Source organism: Leptodactylus fuscus, chromosome 4 (assembly GCF_031893055.1).
Source record: "Leptodactylus fuscus isolate aLepFus1 chromosome 4, aLepFus1.hap2, whole genome shotgun sequence".
Classification (NCBI taxonomy): domain Eukaryota; kingdom Metazoa; phylum Chordata; class Amphibia; order Anura; family Leptodactylidae; genus Leptodactylus; species Leptodactylus fuscus.
The window spans coordinates 152,580,486-152,596,736 of NC_134268.1; the positions used below are offsets into that span (position 1 = coordinate 152,580,486).

The 16,251-nt window shown below is 47.8% G+C and overlaps 1 long non-coding RNA gene across 1 annotated transcript; it reads left to right on the forward strand.

Annotated features, from left to right (window-relative positions):
• Positions 1-1,046: 1,046 nt before the first annotated feature.
• On the forward strand, positions 1,047-16,022 carry LOC142201395 (uncharacterized). Its single transcript, XR_012715515.1, has 3 exons — positions 1,047-1,105; positions 4,366-4,501; positions 15,280-16,022. It is a non-coding gene; the product is annotated as an uncharacterized LOC142201395 (long non-coding RNA).
• The last annotated feature ends 229 nt before the right edge of the window (positions 16,023-16,251 follow it).

The following is a 16,251-nucleotide window of genomic DNA, read 5'->3' on the forward strand; positions in this document are numbered from 1 at the left end:
GAAAACCAACAGTGTGCTGAATTCAGCGCACTATCGGCTTTCCCTTTCTGTGCCGGTACCGTAGTTCTTCACTGTCAGAAGGGAGTTTCTAACAGACAGTCAGGAACGCCTTTCTTCACAGTAGCATCTATTGCGCTGTATTGTGAGACTGAGGGGCATTGCTTATTTCCAACGATTACTTCTATGGACGAGTACTATCAGGAGGGGAGGAAGCGTTCCTCACCACTCTCACAGTACGACTTTCGGCTTTCTAGCGGTGTATTACACTGCATGTGCCCCAGGAGGTGAAAGGTCCTCTTTAAATCTGTCATGTGACCTGAATGATGAAAAGCCAGATCGCTAAAACATCGGTTACTCATGGACACCAGTGGACTCCATTGACTTAATGGGGTCAGCCGTTTCTATAGTGAAACGGGCAGAGAGAACAATCCTCCGTGCAGGACTTTTCTCTCTGTCGATTTCTGCGGCCGATGTGAATCTAACCACAAATTTAGTCCAGTGACCTTCTTTTTTAATTAATGGAGAACCAGAATGTGAGGCCGCCTCCTACTGAAAGGATAGTACCTCAGGATAGGCCATCAGTATTAGATGTGTGGGGGCCCCTGCAGATCTCTGGTGTTGTACAAACTGTAGTGGTGAGTGTAGGTACTGCAGCGATGCGCCATTACAATCTCTGTACCGGAGATATGCAGGGGTTTTACGTGTTGGGGTTCCCCTTCAGGTCTAATATTGATGGCCTACCCTGAGAAAGTGGATAACTCCATGAGGCTGGCTCCCCACACCACTTAAACACCGTGGAAGAAACGTGGCAGAAAAAAAAAAACCAATCCCATCCCCATTTTACGGTAAAATAGATGCAGCGGATACGCTGCACTGTCATGGTTTTGGAAATTGGAGCATGCCAGTTATACCCCAGGACACACCGGCGGCGGCTTCCCTATTGGTATAGTTAAAGCAGAAAGTCCACAGAGGAAACCTGTACAAAGCGCTACAGGAAGAACCCTGATGTGTTGCTGTTTTTCCAACAGTGTTTTTTTTTTTGCTACAGGTGCTACGTGGGGCCTTAACCACAGTCATGTCAAGCTTGTGATGAACCCCTTCTTGGGTAATCAGCAATTCAATCACTTAGATGGAATCACTGACTGCAGGAGGTTGGGGGAGTCAGTGGTGAATACAGCTCACCAGGCACACTTGGTGGTCTTCGGGGGGCACGTTGTATTAATGAATATATGGGGGGGAGAACACAGGCAGCCTGCTATACAAATAAAGCAGGGGTCGGCAACCTTCAGCACACCAGCTGTTGTAAAACTACAACTCCCAGCATGTATACTTGCTCTGCTGTTCTTGGAACTCCCATGGAAGTGAATGGAGCATGTTGGGAGTTGTAGTTTCACAGCAGCTGGAGAGCCGAAGGTTGCTGACCCCTGAAATAAAGTATAGCTGCCCTAATCTTCCTTAGGGTTGCACCTGCTGTACAGGGAGAGTAAAGTGACCATGACATTTGTTAGAATTGCTAACTCATGCACTAGAAAGAGTTAATTGCAGTCATAACCTGACCACGACTAACCCCAAGTGCAAGAGTCACAGTCAAGGGTTTACACTCAGTTATGACACACAGAAAAGTAATGTCTTAAGATTTGCCCCCATCTAGTGAAGGGACTCTTTCTGCTCTAAAGGAGTTCCTGCATTGTGAGTAACCTCTTTATACAGCAATGACCATCAGTTTGGTGCTAGTGATCACTGCAGGGTTGGAGAGTGAGCAGTGCAGAATATTTATACCTACAGCTCACACAGGAGGCAGCCCCCAGGTCCTGGATCTCCCCTATCATACAGATGGCAGCCCCCCTTGCCCCTCTCAGGCTACAGATGGCAGTCCCCCTCAGTATACAGCAGGAGCACCCTAACACATAGGTGGCAACATCCAAGGTGCCGGACCCCTCCAACACACAGGCAGCATCCCCAAACACACACAGGTGGTAACATCTCAGGGCCCAAGAACAACCCCCACCCACATACAAACAGCACTGCAGGAATCCCCCATTTACATGAAGGCAGCACCCAAATGACCTAAACACAACAAAGCAGTACCCTGGAACCTCCGCCACATGCCCACAGGTGGAAGTACCCAAGGGGCCATCACCAAAACCACCTCACACACACACAGGTAGCATCCCAGGGGCCTCCAAACAAGGACACAGGTCGCAGCACCCTGGGACAGAACTCCCTCTCACATACAAGCAGTACCCCAGGACCCCAACACACAAATTCAATACCCCTGGGAACCCACACAAACGCATGCAGCAGGCCCCCCTGGGGACCCTCCCCACCATTACATGCAAGCAGCACCCCAGGGATGTTTGCTCATCCATTAGATGTCAGCAGCACCCCAAGGACATCGCCCCCCTGTAGATGCCCAAGCACACCAAGGATGCATGCCAACATAATTAGATGTCGATGGCACCCCAGGGTCTCTGCCCCTTTTAGTTGCCAGAAGTACGCCAGGGACACCTTGCCCCTATCCATGCCAACAGCATACACCATAGATGCTAATAGCACCCCAAGGACCTCCCCCTTTATGTCAGAAGCACCTCGAGGACCTCTACCTTTCTTCAGATGCCAGCATCCCAAAGACCCCTGCCCACTTAGATGCTAGCAGCATCCAAGGGACTCATGCACTCCTTCAGATGCCAACTGCACCCCCCCCCCCTTCGAAGCACACCAAAGATCCCTGTCCTTCTCTTTTAGTTGCCAGCAGCACCCCATAGGCCCCTGCCCCTTCTTAGATGCCAGTAGTACCCCAAAGACCCCCTCCCCCCCCCCCCCCCCCCCCCAGATGCCAGCAGTATCCCAAAGACCCAGTGCCCACCATTAGATACCAGCAGTACTTCAAAGACCCACTGCCAGGGGTGTAACGATCGTGACCTGGCCCGGTGAGACACGGGGCCAGTAGCCAGCTAGAGATAGTCGGGGTCCAGTACCACTATGTGACAGCAGCAGGGGAAAGCCTGGTTCCCCGACCACTATATATATTGTAAATGAAAAGGGGCACCGGCATATTGCCAGGCCCTTTTTCAATAGACACTGGCCCAGGAGAGGTGACTTAAAATAAATAGATATACTCACCTCTCTGCGTCCTCTCCGGCGTCTTCCATCATGTGATTGAGGCCTGAGATTAGGCCCCAGCAGTCAGATGGAGCGCAGCGGCGTAATGATGTCAGTGACCCCTCATGTGACTGCTGAGGACCAATCACAGGACTCAACAGAGACGTCAGGAAGATGCTGAAGACAGCCGGAGCCAGGATACCCAGGAAAGGCGAGGCGAGTATTAGGGTTTGTTATTTTTATTCACCTACCCTGGGCCACCGATTATTATACTCTGGGGTCTGAGGAGACCACAGTGTAGAATAATATCACTGGAGGGGGCTGTTGGGAGCATATAATACTGGGGGGGGGGGGGGGGGAGGCATTGCTGGAGATATAATGTGTGTGTTGGGGGGGGGGCACTGCTTGACATGTAATATTGTATATGGGGGGGGGGGGCTGCTGGGTATGTAATACTGAATGGGGGACACTGCTGGGCATGTAATACTGTGCACGCCACTGCCTCCCCTCTTAGATGCAGCAGTACCCCCAAAGATCTCCTGTGCCCCCTTAAATGCCAGAAACACCTAAAGGACCCCGTCTCCCTCTATGCCAACGACTCCTATACCACCCTAAACATCAATCCAATCCACCAGACCCTCCGGGATACAGTCCCATAAAAAACTCGCTCCCCTCAGCCTAATCCAACGTGCAGTCCCAAGTAACTACATCACTCTCTCTCCTCAGCCTCATCCAATGTGCAGTCCCATGTAATTATATCACTCTCTCTCTTCAGCCTCATCCAATGTGCAGTCCAATGTAACTACATCAATCTCTTCCCTCAGCCTCATGGAACATGCTGTCCCATGTAACTACATCACTCTCTCTCCTCAGCCTCATCCAACATGCAGTCCCATGTAACTACATCACTCTCTCTCCTCAGCCTCATCCAACATGCAGTCCCATGTAACTACATCACTCTCTCTCCTCAGCCTCATCTAATGTGCAGTCCCATGTAACTACATCACTCTCTCTCCTCAGCCTCATCCAACATGCAGTCCCATGTAACTACATCACTCTCTCTCCTCAGCCTCATCCAACATGCAGTCCCATGTAACTACATCACTCTCTCTCCTCAGCCTCATCTAATGTGCAGTCCCATGTAACTACATCACTCTCTCCCCTCAGCCTCATCCAACATGTCGTCTCATGTAAAACAAACCTGTCTCTTCTCTTCCATCCTCCATTACCACAAGACAATCCTCTCTGCTTTCTGTTCTCCAGCTTCATGAGCTCGGCTCCGGCTTCCTCTATACAACACAGAGCAGTGATGGCCGAAACTCTGCCCTCCTCTGAGAGGCCACGCCCCTTCCTGTGACATCATACCTACCAGGAGCAACTCCACTCTAGTCACGACCCTGTGAGCATATAATACTGTGGGGGGTGTCACTGGTGAGCACATAATTCTGTTTTGGGGGCCACTGTGGTGCACATAATAATGTTTGGGGGTCACTATGGAGTACCTAATTCTGTTTAGGGGCCTCTGTGGTGCACATAATACTGTTTGGGGGCCTCTGTGGTGCACATCATACTGTATGGGGGTCACTATGGAGCACGTAATACTGTTTGGGGGCCACTGTGGTGCACATCATACTGTTTGGGGGCCCCTGTGGAGCACGTTATGCTGTCCCAGTATTGCTTACATGTGGGGCGTTGCGCTGCTTTCTCACCGTATTCTTGATAGCTGCAGTTGTGGGTACTAAAGCTGTATCTCTTTCAGGTATCTGAGATATTGCTTTAGCGCCCATAACCGCCACTATCAAGAATTCACTCTAGTTATGGGGATAGGGGACCACGGACAAAAGTTTGTACCCAGGCCCACAAAACATTAGTTACACCAATGGCGCTGCTCTGGGTCCAGGCACCGCCATTAATATACCTTATTTTTAACTAGATCGACTGTGCTGATACACAGACGTCCTGCACTTGGATGTAAAGTGGCCACCTCCGTTCATCAGGATCGCAGGTAGGTGAGTATTATTTTTATTTTTTTTTTTTAAAGCTTAGTTTTGGGTATTTTAATAGTACAAGGGGTTGTTTGGAGTGGGAAATTATAATTATAAGGAGGGGGCATTATGAACATAAGGGGGGTCATTTTTATAGGGGTTATTAGGGGACATTACGAATACAAGGGGAGGCTATATTAGGAGGCATTATGAACATAAGGGGGTAGTCATTGATATTAGGGGTGCAGTATTTATGTCAGGGGGAATTAGGGGCATACTATGAGGGGGCAATTAATTTAATGAAAGTGGCACTTGGGCTTTATTAAGACTAAGGCCTCACGTTGCAAACTGCAACAAAATAGCGCTGCAGAAAAAACCGCAGCAGCAACGCATTGTGTTTTTTTTCCCGCAGCGCTTTTCATTTTCTGCTTCCATTACACCTATAGGGAAACCATCAGTGTTTTCGTAGGTATAAGTGATATTCCAGCGATTTCCAAAACCCCAACGGTTTTGGAAATCGCAGCATGTTCACTGCCCATAATTTTCCACAACGTGTGGATGGGATTTGCTAGAATCCCATTCACATTGCAGGAACTGTCGGCTTTTCCCGTGGTGTTTTCGCCATATGAAGCCCCATCCACACTTTGCGGTAAAATAAGATACATGCTGTAATTTCCAAAGCAGTCTTGGTTTTAGAGTTAGACATTGCAGCATGCCTATGGAAATTCTGGCGGTTTCAATATAATTGAAGCAGAAAATAGAGAGGAAAGCGCTGCAAACTTTCTGTGCAAAGGGCTGCGGCAAGAAACGTGATGCGTCATGGACGCGGTTTTTCCCGCAGCGCTTTTTTGCTGCAGGACACCACGTGGGGCCTTGTACTGGAAAACTCCTTAAGCCTATTTATATTGATGATCTATCCTCAGAATAAATCATCAATAAGAGATAAGTGACCCCCTGATCAGTTGTATGAAGGGGCCATGGTGCCTGTTTATATCACACGCTGTCTGTTTATAGTGACCGTGTGGTGCAATTACAGCCTTGTCACATAGACGCTTATAGGACGAGGCTGTAGTTACATGACATGGCCACTGTGAGATGTACGATACTGTGTAAACAGAGAAGGGGTCACGGCGCTTGCACAGATGTCACGATTCACTCAAACAGCTGATTCATCCCTCATTATTACACCTCAGCCACGGAGGTGTAAAAAAAAAACAAAAAAAAACACACACTCGCCTGTCCCCAGCACCCTGTTGTCCTCCGCCTCTGTCTGTTCGGTCTGATGGCAACACCTCATTTCTGGAAATTCTGTACCCAATTCCTCTTAGCGGTCACATGATGTGCAGGACTCCAAGCAAGAAGGTGCCAGCACGAGACTGAATGGACACTGGCCGAGGACAACGGGTTGCTGAGGACAGGTGAGTATGCTCTTTTATTTTAAACCTCCAGCCCGGCACATGAGTTGCTCCAATTCCTGGACAATATCTTTAAAGGATTTATCCATGTTTCTAATATTTATGGCCTGTCCTCAGGATAAGCCATCAATATTACATCTGTGGGAATCTGACAGCCAGGACCTCTGCAGATGAGCTTTTTCATTACAGTGCGGCTACAGGTAATGGTGACAATTCTAGGAGCCACGCTGCTCTCTTGCCATACAGGATGTAGCAGTGGGTTTAGGTAGTGCAGTGGTACACATCGTATGGCAGGCGAGCAGCCGGCTCCTGATATTACCTTTAGCCATCCTGTCTCTGTACAACTCATCTACAGGGGTCCTGGCGGTGGGCCCCTAAAAACAATTCCACTGGTGGGCCCTAAACACCCCAGTCCGACCCTGTGCAGGGTGGATGTGGGGTACACAATTCACTGTGGCGGAGAGATGGGTGCATGGCAAACTGTGGGGTGCCTGGTGAATTGGGGGGGGGGATTTAGAGCTGTGTTACTTTAATGGATGGCAAGCTATGGTTGATGCTTGGTGGATTTAGGGTAAGTTCACACAGGTTTTTTTTTTTTGCTCAGTTTTTTTCTGGGAGCCGTTTGTTCCAGCTCCTAGAAAAAAGAACGGACATGTTCATTCTTCAGACACCTCACGACATCCGCCTGAAGACACTCCCTCCTCCCAACTAGGCCCATTCATTTGGACCTAATCCGGAGCGGAGTGCGCAACTGGATGCTGGTGCAGTGCACTGGTATCCAGTCACAGCCACCTGTATTTTGGGACCGGAACCTGAGGCAGCCTCAGGTTCCGATCCAAAATACCCCGTGTGAACCCGGCCTAAGGATTGCATAAGAGGCACAAAGAAACTCCTCCATTGGCGGTGCAGAGGTGATTGACAATGTGCTTTAGGTTAAAGCCCCACATAGGGGGCCACAGCCAAAAAGCTCTGCAGGAAAAACCTCTGTGGAAACACATTGCGATTTTCCTACAAGGCCTTTCACGTAAAATGTGCAGTTTTCCTCTGCGGACTTTCTACTTTAGATATACATATAGTTTCCATGTGCTGCAATGTACAAAAAGTAATGGGGGGGATAGTGCAGTGCTTGTTAGTAATGTGGGGGTACACCGGAGGGACATGGGGGATAGTGGGATATACCTGGATGTAGTTATAGCTGCACTCGTTAGTATCGGGTCTCCAATACTGTGAAGACCCAGTGGCTATGATGGCCGCCATCTTTAAAGGTCCGGCATGTACTATTACAGATGTCGGGAAGGGATACAATTATTTAAAGGGATCCTATCATTTAAACACTTTTTTTTTTTTTTTTCCTAGCTGACACGTCGGAATAGCTGACACGTGCAGGCTATTCGTCTTTATCCGTCGTCTCCGGTCCGCCGTTCGGTAGAAAGACCGGTTTTTACTGGTATGCAAATGAGTTCTTCTGCAGCACTGGTGGGGTGGGGGGAAGCGCTCAGACAGCACTTGCGGCATCCCCGATGCTGCCAGAGAACTTTCTCCAGCGACGCCTCCATCTTCAACAGCAACCGCCTCTTCTGCGTCTTCTCTGGGGTCACACTCCGGCGCTTGCGCAGTCGGTTCTGCCTTCGGGATGCAGGCAAGAGCCGAGTGGACAGGCCGGCGGCCATTTTTTTGGAGGCCGTTACGCGTGCATGTGCAGTACGCTCCTGTTCTCCATACAACTACAGGAGCTTACTGTGCATGCGAGCGTAGCGGCCTCCAAAAAAATGGCCGCCAGCCTGTGCACTTGGCTTTTGTCTGCGTCCCAATGGCAGAGCAGACTGTGCAGGTGCCGGAGTGTGACCCCAGAGAAGACGCAGAAGAGGTGGTTGCTGTTGAAGATGGAGGCATTGCTGGAGAGACTTCTCTGGCAGCATTGGGGAAGCCCCCAGTGCTGTGAAAACTCATTTGCATACCGGTAAAAACCCGGTATTTCTACCGAACGGCGGGCCGGAGACGACTGATAAAAGTAGGAGACAAATAGCCTTTCTTAAGGCTATTCTGCCGTGTTAGTCATAAAACAATGCGTTTGAATGATAGCGGTCACTTTTTAAAGGGATTCTGAGTTTGTTCATGTTTTGCTATTATTTTGTTTTGACTTTTTTTTATTTTTAACAAATTTTATTTTTTGGGCAAAAAAATTAAAAAAATAGATGTGTAAATAGTGTTTTCTGAATGTCATAACTTTAATAGTAAGAAATCCACCAATTCGCTATAACTTACCCCATCCCCACCTCTTGTGTCACCAAAGCGACTCTGACTCATCAAGGCACAACAGGATCTCTGCATACAGTAGTGGAAGACCTAGAACATGATGGAGTAAGGTTACGTTCACACTACTGTTATGCACGTCCGTTACTGTTACCTGTCATAGGATGAGAGCAACAGACATAGATGGAGTCTCCTCATCCTCCTGCGTCTGTTCCCATTGACTAGAATATTAAGAAAAAAAAACCCATTAAGGACGCCGTCTTCTGTCTCCTTTTTTCTGTCTCTTGTGTTTTTTCCGTAATTTTTGTTTATTTTTGTAAAGGAAGGAAAATGTCCGGTGCGCACAACTTATTCTTCAGTCACAAAACTAAACTTAAATGATGGGAGACTGAGGACAGATGGGAGACTGAGGACAGACAGGAGACAGCAGCCATCGTGTTGTCTACATTAGTGTTAACTTGAATGGACACTGACTGTCTCTGTCCATTTCTCTGCTGCAGTTAATGTCCGTTGCGGTCAACCATCAACGGACATTAAAGGGGCTCTTTCAGCAAAATTTTGTTGTATGAGCCCCACATATGCGTGAATAGCCTTTAAAAAAAAGGCTATTCAGGCACCGCTAATCTCATTTTAATCCCCCGTCCTGTTTTAAAATAAAACTATAAAAACATATATGTAAATCATACTTGAACTTGCACACTGGGCGGTGATGCACGATCCGACGTCATCTTCTGCCACGCCTACCTCTTCTTTCGGCGACGCCCACCGGTCCTGTCTCTTCCCCGGCTTCATCTTCTTCCATCGGTTCAAATCCAATTGGTTGAAATCCGGCGTGTGTGCAGTAGAGCTCCCTCCGGAGCTACTGCGCACACTCCGGCGGCACTGCCATTGAGAAAAATGGTGCCAGAGTATGTGCAGTAGCTCCAGAGGGAGCATTACTGCGCATGCGCCGGACTTCAACCAATTGGATTTGAACCACTGGAAGTAGATAAAGATGAAGCCGGGAAGACCCAGGACCGGAGGGCGTCGCCGAAAGAAGAGGTAGGTGTGCTAGAAGATGTCGTATCGTGCGCGACCGCCCCCCGTGGATGTTCAAGTATGATTTACCTATATGTTTTTATAGTTTTATTTTAAAACGGGACGGGGGTTTAAAATAAGGTTAGCGGTGCCTGAATAGCCTTTTTAAAGGCTATTCACGCATATGTGGGGCTCATACAGCAAAATTTTGCTGATAGAGCCCCTTTAACAAGGGTAGCCTGAACCCGCCCTAGGGCTGCTATTACACAGGTGTGTTTTTGATCAGAGTAGAAACAACAGCACATGCGCTAATGTGAATAAAGATCACATGTGTAATGGCACCCTAAGGCCGGCTTCACATGGACACATTTGGTTGTCAGCTGTGGTTCCCAGACCAGGACCTGGACTCCCAGCAGTATAGTTGTTTATGATGCTAGGAGTTCCGGCTTCCTCGCAGCTTCAGCGTTCCATACTGTAATGTCCGTGTGAAGCCGGCCTAAGGGTTACTAATATGTGAGGCCCCACGTTGCGGAAACGCTGCTTATTTTGTTGCAGTTTTTGGAGGCAAAGCCAAGAATAGCTACAAGAGGAATGGGAAATGTAGAAGTATAAGAACTTCCTATATCTTTTGCACAATCCACTTCTGGCTTTGAGTCAAAAAACTGCAACAAGTAAAGCTGTGTTTCCGCAACGTGGGGCCCCGGCCTAAAGGAGTATTCTAGGAATATGCTGTTGAGCTCCACTTCTACTCAGTTAGAATCTGTACGTCACACGGCCATGCTGCAGTTCAATCTAATTGAAATGAATGGGGATGAGCTGTAATACTAAGCACGGCCTCTATACAGTGTATGCCACTGTGCTTGGTAAGTAGAGAAGAGACCACAGCAATCAATATCATAGTCCCAATAATCCCTTTAATTTATACCTTCATGTAACTCTAGGCTGAGACCTCACAAAATAGGACTGATCTAAGGGCGGGTCCACACTTGCGCCCGGTCTCTGCTTTGTGAGTTTCCATCTTGTGCCCGAGAAACCCTGATGGAAACCCGGCAGCCAGTGTCCGCTTGTGAGTGGCCGTGAGCGTCTTCAAATCTCTGCGGCGAAACTGTTTTGTTTTTTTTTAACTGGACACAAAGTTGGACATGCAGGACTTTGTGTCTGGGGAAAAAAAAAAAAAAAGGTTTCGCCGCGGATGCCAGAAGACGCTCACGGGCGGACACTTTGCAAACCCATTCAAATGAAAAGTGACTGCCAGTTTTTGTCTCCTGTCCAGTTTCTCGCAAACAAAGAAGACGGAAACCTGCAAAGCGGAGACTGGGCGCAGGTGTAAACCCGCCCTAAGATACATTCAGCACACTTTACTATACAATTGTATAGTGAATGCTGGATATTACTAGAGATGAGCGAACAGTAAAATATTCTATGTTCGTTATTCGTTACGAATAGCATCTCAATATTCGACTATCGAACCCCATTATAGTCTATGGGAGAAAATGCTTTGTTTCAGAGGATCCTACCATTCGACTCAGGAGAGTCACCAAGTCCACTATTACACCTCAGCAAATGATGCCAACACCTCTGCAATGCAACTGGGACAGCAGGGGAAGCATGTCTGGGGGGCATCTAACAAGCCCAAGTCACTGTATTACCCCACTATCACAGCCTAACAACTACACACTTTCACATTCCAAAAAACCTCTATCAAAGTGGGAAAATACCTGGAAACCTTCTTTACTCCCCAAATGGATGGACACAAACCCCAATTCAAGCTCAACAAACAATAAAAAGCACCCCTTTTAAACCACGTTCTCCATGACAACCACAGATGGAATAGGCAATGGGAAATCCTTTAGTCCCCACCCCGAACTGTCGTTGTGGATGTGTGTGATGTGGTAAGACCTTCCAAAATTCACTTTTAAGGCCCTTAACATGAGCGCTTCCAAATTAAGTTACACACCCTTAAGCTGAGCTACCAGCAGAAATTGAGGCCCTTCAGGTTACTTCAGCCTTTTACCTGCAGAGTTTTAGGCCCTTGAACTTAGTTCAGCCTTGCAGCAGCAGAGATTTGTTGGTCCTTTGGGTGAGTTGAGCCTTTAAAAAGCAGTGCTTTGGGCCCTTTGGCTGACTAGAGCCTTTTAGCAGCAGGGTTTTATTTTTTGGCCCTTGGGGGAACCCTAAAACATTAATTTGCAGGCGCCTGTGGGGGGAGCCCTAAAACATTAATTTGCAGGCCCCTGTGGGGGGTATGCATGAGAAAAATTATTTCAATTAAAAAAAATAAATTTTTTTCAAACATTCAGTAGTAGGGGCTGGGGTTGTAGGAGGATGAGAAGGATGAGGAAGAGTAAATTGGTTCCTGACTGAATCTCTCCAGTACCTGGGCTATGGAGTGGATACCCAGCTGGATATCTACATCCTCACCCACGTCTCCTGCTGCTGCTGGCAGCCTCTCTCCAGTACCTAGACTCTGGAGCTGATACCCAGCTGGGTATCCACCTCCTCTCCCACGTACCCTGGTGCTGGCGAGGGGCACTGCTGGTAGCCCCTCTCTAGTACGTATAATGTGGAGCTGATACCCAGCTGGGTATACAGTTCCACGTGCTCACCAACGTAACCCGGTGCTGGCGAGGGGCACTGCTGCCAGCCCCTCTCCAGTACCTGGACTCTGGAGCTGATACCCAGCTGGGTATCCACCTCCTCTCCCACGTACCCTGGTGCTGGCGAGGGGCACTGCTGGTAGCCCCTTTCTAGTACGTATAATGTGGAGCTGATACCCAGCTGGGTATCTAGTTCCACGTCCCCTGCTGCTATGCTGCATGATTTGCTAGCTAGCTATTAATTGAGCTCTGAAAAGAGCTGTTATTATTCTCAATTCCTGCCTAAGGGCTCATTGACATGGAGTAACGCCGGGCGTGTATCACAGCCGTACACGCCGGCATTACGGCAGACTGCCAAACACTTCCCGTTCACTTCAATGGGAGCGCTCCCATTGAAGTGAATGGGAAGTTTTCGGCAGTCTGCCGTAACGCCGGTGTGTACGGCTGTGATACACGCCCGGCGTTACTCCGTGTGAATGAGCCCTAACAAAGCACTGTATCGCACTGACAGTCTGACGCCACACTCTATCACTCCAACACGAGAATGAGACGAAGATGGCCGACACTGTTCTTATGAATTGGGAGATCACCTGTTTTCGGCAGCCAATGGGTTTTTTTTACATTTTTTTCACTGCCTCCGTTGTCGTAGTTCCTGTCCCACCTGCCCTGCACAGTTATTGGTGCAAAAAACACACCAGGGAAGGTGGGAGGGGATACGAATTTTTACTGCGTATGCGGCCTTGTATTTGATTGGGAACGAATACATCGAACGCCAAGATATTCGATCGAATACCTATTCGATCGAACGGCGTCCGCTCATCTCTAGATATTACCAGAAAAGAGTGGCTTCACTCACAAAACTGCTGCCGATGTTACAAGCCGTGCGGCTTCTGGGTAATACAGCGGTTATCTACTATATATAAACAGTATACAGGACTCATATTATAAGCCTACATTCACACTACACTGAATAATGGTCATGTCATCACATGGCAGCCTTACATTCAATGAGGCTATTCACATAGCCGGGTCACGGACCGTCAAACAATGCAACATGTTCTCTTTCTCCACAGATCTCTTCATACACTGACTCTATCTTATACCATCTGAAACCTTCTAAGTACAGTATATGATACATGGATACAGTGTGAGACGGCTAAATACTATCACTGGAAGGACCTCACCGGTATGAAACCTTGTAAGCATAGGAAAGATGGAAAAGGTCCTTACGGAGTATAGTAAATTGCCAGGTCAGTGTGAGACGGCTAAATACTATCACTGGAAGGACCTCACCGGTATGAAACCTTGTATGTATAGGAAACATGGAAAAGGAAAACTCCCTCACACTTTTTGCTGGAAAATATTTTTACCGCTTTTATTGTTGATTTCCAAACAATTGTTGGAATAATAATAATAAGACACATATTATCTTTATCTTATAATTCTTATGATCTAATCTTGTCCCTTTATTGTGAGATTTACAAACATTACTGAAGCCGGAGCCCAGCTATTATAAAGGTCCTTACAGAGAGCGGGGTTTAGCCAATTCACTGTGAGGGTGCGTTCACACGATGTAACGTGGAGTGCAATCTGGCACGTATACACGTGTGAGCAGATTGCGCTCTGAAAAAGATCCCATTCATTTCAATGGGAGTTAGGAACGTATACGCCGTGTTATAGGGGGCAAAAATGGTCCCTACAAATGATGGGAAATAGACGGCTCACATAGAGTTGGCTAAATACTATCACTGGTGAGGACCTGGTCCCTCTGGAGTACGGGATTTAGCCAATTCACTGTGAGCTGGCTAAATACTATCTCGGTTAAGGACCCGACCACCAGGCGGGAAAAAGGTCCTTACCAGTAAGGGGAAATAGACAACTCACACTGAGCCGGCTAAATACTAGACCTGGTAAGGACCAGGTCCCTACAGCGTCTACAGGGGCGTAACTACCATAGAGGCAGCTGCCACAGGGCCTGGGCCATTAGGGGGCCCGGTGACAGCCGCTACCGCTGCATTTTTTTTTTTTTTTCTTTATAGGCTGTTAGGGACCCTATTCACTTGCCGATTCTGGCTGGGCTGGGATCGGTAAGTGACACTGCGGGCCCCACAAATACCATCATTATACTCGGGGGTCTTTGCAGACCCCCGAGTATAATGATCAACGGACCGGGAGAGGTAATAAACATAAAAAACACTGTTACTTACCTCTCCACGATCCTGCCAGGCCTCCTTTCTGACGTCTCTGACGTCACATGAACCCGGCCTGCGTCCCGGGTCATGTGATGTCTGACGTCATTTCAGAAGAACGGCAGCGGAGAAGACAGCGTAGGAGCCGGGGACAGGTAAGAAACAGTAATTTTTTATGTTTTTATTCTCCTGGGTCTCCGATTATTATACTCTGGGGTCTTTTCAGACCCCAGAGTATAATAATTGTTTATGGGTGTCCACTACTGTGTGCAGGGGCCACTAAGGGACATAATTCTGTGTGCAGGGGGCAGTAAGGGACATAATAGAGTGCGGAGGAGGGGGCCGGTCGAGGTCTTCGACGTCGGTGTCGTTCGGGGGGGGGGGGCATGTCAAAAGTTCGCCACGGAGCCCCGCCATTCCTAGTTACGCCACTGGGCATCTAGTATTTAGTCACAACCGTTCAGGCTGTGTGTGAGCATGATAGAGGGGTTCAGGTTGTGTGAGGTGGGAGAGGTGCAGAATGTGTGACAAATGGGTCAGTCTCATGAAGGGAACACTTAAATAACATATGGGGGGGGGGATTTATTGTTTTACATGGGGCTTATGTCTCTGCTGTCACATCAAATTCCGGAATGTCCCTTTTTTTTTTTTTTTTTTTTTATACATTTGACTAAAAATAAACCTCAAAACAATGTTTAACTAGGTTTTTGTTTGTTTCTAGGTTTATGTGAGATCTCAATGGTGTGAAGACTCCACTACAAGATCATTAGGTGCCAGTGCTCTAGACCAAGCGATGTGCCCCCTAGTGATCAAATGTCTCAACCGGACTCCTCCAAATAGGCAACACTTATTTTATAAACCTTTATAAGGCTTTGTTTGGAGCCTTCAGTAAAAGTTATTTGATGGTCCCCTCAGTGCCCCCACACTCAGGAGAATGTCCCCTTCACTGCCCACATGTAATATAATGGCCCCACAGCGAGCAGCATGTTATATAATGGCCCTTACTCTGCCTCTACATGTATGCAGCCTGCAGTAGAAGTGCCAATATTTTGTAATGCATTACATTAGGGATAAGGCCCCCTGGGGGGTATACCTGGGTCTGCAAAAAAAAAAATGCCCTATGCACCCCCATACACGGAATTAGAAAAAAAGTTATGGGTGTCATAATATTGGCACAGTTTTGGGTTTTTGTTACGGGGTTAAAATGTAAATAAAACCATATAAATTTGTTTTCCCTGGAATTGTACCAAAACATAGAATACAGGTGACATGTCATTTTTGGCTACAGAGTAAATGCCATTAAAACAACAATAGCCTCCCATGCCTGCGTTGTAGAGGTGGCTTTCCGACTGCAGAGCAAAGAGCAACGGCTGGACTATTGCGTACTGCGGCAGAGTCAGAAAAGAGGGAGGAGCTGTCTTACTGGAGGAAGTCTGGAAGTAAGAGAGAGGCAAGTATGATGGGGCGGGGGCGGTGGGCTTATTATGCTTGGTTCACACATCAGTATGCCATCCGTCCGTTTGAATTCAGTTTGAGACTTAAAACGGATTGATGCACATACTGATTGCATACTGATGTGTGAACCAAGCCTTAGTTGAGAAGGTCTAGTAGTGGTCAGGATAGCTAGAGAGACGGAGGGGGAGGTAGTGCAAGTCAGCGTACACGTACCATGATGCATTAGCTAAGGCTGCTT